The sequence below is a fragment of the Bidens hawaiensis genome, unplaced genomic scaffold, assembly GCF_021521415.1.
Source record: "Bidens hawaiensis isolate Kalapana, Puna unplaced genomic scaffold, B.hawaiensis_p1.1 tig00028540_1, whole genome shotgun sequence".
Lineage (NCBI taxonomy): Eukaryota > Viridiplantae > Streptophyta > Magnoliopsida > Asterales > Asteraceae > Bidens > Bidens hawaiensis.
The window spans coordinates 246,150-250,251 of record NW_027494675.1 but is presented as its reverse complement, the minus strand read 5'-3'; the positions used below and the strand labels follow the sequence as shown (position 1 = coordinate 250,251).

The 4,102-nt window shown below is 40.3% G+C and overlaps 1 pseudogene; it reads left to right on the top strand.

Moving 5' to 3' along the window:
• The first annotated feature begins 406 nt into the window (after positions 1 to 406).
• Positions 407 to 1,045, top strand: LOC143577376 (18S ribosomal RNA; annotated as a pseudogene).
• Positions 1,046 to 4,102: the final 3,057 nt, after the last annotated feature.

The window sequence follows — 4,102 nt, the reverse complement described above, 5'->3', positions numbered from 1 at the left end:
GGGTTACATATTTAATAATAATAATATTGATCATTTGCATTATAGTCTCTACATAATAAGGAGGGAAACAAAAGTAGATAATATTTTAGTTTATGGTAGTTTTTTTTCTTTCTTTCTTTCTTTTTTTTAATATCTTGAAAGTCATACATGTATATTTTAAATAAACAAAAAAAAATATTACAAAAATTAGTTTACTCGATAATTGCGGTATTTTTATTTGAAAAATAATCTGAATATAAAAGTGGGTCGGGTATAATATATGGGAAAACCGAGTTGTTACATAGCTTGCGTGTCCCTGTCCTTTAGAAGGGTTGCAATGCATGGCTAAGGTAGAAGGGTTTCAATGCATGACTAAGGTTATGTGTTATGATTAGTGAATAAGTGTGGAAAAATGGCATGTAGGTGTCAAATATGAAAGATGACGTGAGTTGTTAGTTTGAAAAATGGGTACGTCGACCGCAAAATCCCAGGGCTCAACTCTGGATAGGCGGTGGAAACTACCAAGCTAGAGTATGGTAGGGGGCAGAGGGAATTTCAGGTGGAGCGGTGAAATGCATAGAGATAGGAAAGAACACCAACGACAAAAGCACTTTGTTGGGCCGACGCTGACACTGAGAGATGAAAGCTAGGGGAGCAAGTGGGATCAGATACCCCAGTGGTCCTAGCCGTAAACGATGGATACTAGGCTTCGTGCGTATCGACTCGTGCAGTGTTGTAGCTAACGCGTTAAGTATCATGTCCGGGGAGTACGTTCACAAGAATGAAACTCAAAGGATTTGATGAGGGCCCGCACAAGCGGTGGAGCATGTGGTTTAATTCGATGCAAAGAGATGAACCTTACCAGGCTTGATATGTCGTGAATCCTCTTGAAAGAGAGGGGTTGTAAGGCCCCGCTACCGGCGCCCTACACTGGACGTTGAATTTACTCATAAACATAGTTCTACAAATCAGAGTTAATTAAAAACTTTCGCGGAATATAAAAACTTCAATCATAATATTTTACATAACTTTCACATCTTGTCTTAACAAACATTCATAGTCATTTAAAGATAAAACATAGTCTTAAAAACATCATAGCATTTCCTTGAGATGCAAGTATATTCAATTCCATGCCATGTGTCCTCCTCAAGCGAGCTGCCTCATCCTACTCACATTCATGCATACTAAAAGTCAGCTACGCTGAGTGAGTTCTAGTTAATCAATTAATTTACTTAACATACACATATACGTGCCCGAAGGTACGCATTACATATACGCTGAGTGAGTTCTAGTTAATCAATTAATTTACTTTTCATACACATATATGTGCGCGAAGGTACGCATTACATACTTAACATGCTCGTCATTCTTCCATATACATTCATAACTAACCTTTCATTATAAAGAGCATTACGCCCTATATACCTTGGATATTATTAGGGTCTGGTGCTCTACATCCTCGGATTTTATTAGGGTCTGGTCTCCCTTCTTCCTTGGATATTATTAGGGTCCCCGAAACCACGATGTTACAAGTCTTCCCTCCTTAAAGAGGTTTCGCCCCGAAACCTAACTATTACATAAACAAATTCAGGTAGAACGTGCGCATCTCTTCCTCAACTTCCTAAGTGGCGTCCGGTCCCTTGCGATGCTTCCATATCACTTTCACTAAGGGTATAACCTTATGACGAAGTTGCTTTTCCTTGCGGTCCATTATCTCTACAGGTTGTTCAATGTAGTTCAGCTGTTCATCAACCTCAATATCCACCAAAGGCACATGAGACGTGTCATCAGCTAGACATTTCCTCAGATGAGAAACATGAAGGGTTGAATGAATTCCTTCTAACTCCTCGGGTAAATCTAGCTTGTAAGCCACTTCACCCACACGATCCATAATCTTAACGGTCCAATGTACCTCGGACTCAATTTCCCTCTCCTCCTAAAACGGATAATTCCTTTCCAAGGTGAGACCTTGAGCATCACATTGTCACAAACATTAAACTCAATTGGTCGTCGCCGCTTATCAGCATACGACTTCTGTCGGTCTTGAGCAGCTTTCATTCTTGCCTTGATTTGATCGAACCTTGTCGAGGTTTCTTGAACAACTTCTAAACTTCCCATCTCTTTCTGACCAATCTCTCCCCAACATACCGGGGTTCTACATCGTCTACCGTAAAGCATCTCAAAGGGTGGCATACCAAAACTTGAATGGTAGCTGTTGTTATAGGAGAACTCTGCCAGATGCAGATGATCATCCCAACTTCCTCCAAAGTTTAAAACACAAGCACGTAGCATATCCTCAAGGGTTTGGATCGTCCTTTCAGATTGTCCATATGTTTGAGGATGATACGTCGTACTGATGTTCAATCTCGTTCCCATAGCTTCATGGAACTTCTTCCAAAAACTCAAAGTAAAAAGAGTATCTCTATCAGATACAATCGACAGTGGCACTCCATGCTTAGTCACAACCTCTTTGATGAACAAACTTGCTAACGTTTCTGACGAGATGGCCTCTCGTATAGGCAGAAAGTGAGAACTTTTGGTCAAACGATCCACTATCACCCAAATTGTATCATGATGTTTAGCTGTACGAGGTAACTTAGTTATGAAATCCTTGGTGATGTGTTCCCATTTCCATTCAAGTATCTCCAAAGGTTGCATCTTTCCATAAGGATTCTAATGCTCGGCTTTGACTTGTAAACAAGTTAAGCACTTACTGGCATAATCTACCACATCATTCTTCATACCCGACCACCAATAGTCTTTCTTTAAGTCTTGGTACATCTTATTGGATCCTGGATGGATCGAATACCTCGACTTATGAGCTTCATCTAAGATTCGACCTCTTAGACCTCCATGATTGGAATCCACATACTGTCAAATCTAGTATTAACACCATGCGTGTTTTCCATCAACTCGTCCTGCTGACCGAAAATCCTTTCCTTCTTCCCTAGCCCTTCATCTACCAGCACCTCTGACTGCACTTTGATGATTTCTTCAAAAATACTTGAATTCATAATCAATTGGTATGACTTCACTATTGTAATGACTTCTTCATTCTTACAGCTTAACGCATCGGCGACCATGTTAACTTTACCAAGGTAGTACTTAATATCGCAGTCATAATCCTTTATCAATTCTAGCCACCTTCTCTGCCTCATGTTCAATTCTTTCTGCTCGAAGAAGTACTTTAAACTTTTATGGTCCGTGTAAATAATACACTTAGTACCATACATATAATGTCTCCATATCTTGAGAGCATGCACTATTGCTACTAGCTTTAAGTCATGCGTTGGATAAGTACTCTCATGGACTTTCAACTGTCTAAACGCGTAAGCTATCACTTTTCCTCGTTGCATTAACACGCAACCTAACCCACGATGCGAAGCATCGGTAAAAACAACCAGATCCTCGTCACCATCGGGTAAAGAAAGGATTGGAGCTTCCGTGAGTCTTCTCTTTAGTTCCTCAAAAGCTTCCTCTTGAAACTTACCCCAACTAAATACTACCGACTTTCGGGTCATACCGGTAAACGGTGCAGCTATCTTGGAGAAGCCTTCGATGAATCTCCTGTAATAGCCAGCCAACCCTAAGAAGCTTCGTTTGTCGGTCGGGTTCTGTGAAGTCTTCCAATTCTTTATCGCCTCAATTTTAGCTGGGTCCACGGTAATCCCTTCAGAATTAATCATGTGACCTAGAAACTGCACTTCTCGCAACTAGAAAGCGCATTTCGAAAACTTAGCATACAACTTCTCTTCCTTTAGAACCTCCAACACTTCCTTCAGATGTTTGGCACGATCAGAATCGCTTTTTGAATAAATCAATATATCGTCGATGAAAATGATAACCGACTTATCCAGCATCGGCCGAAACATCCTATTTATCATATCTATAAATGCTGCAGAAGCATTTGTTAGACCGAATGACATCACAAGAAACTCGTAGTGTCCATACCGCCTCTGAAGAGCTGTTTTAGGGATGTCTGTCTCTTTCATTTTCAACTGATGATAGCCTAATCTGAGATCTATTCGTGAGAGCCAACTCGAACCTTGTAGTTGGTCAAACAAATCATCAATCCATAGCAACAGATATCTATTCTTCACTGTAAGCTTGTTCAACTCCCAAT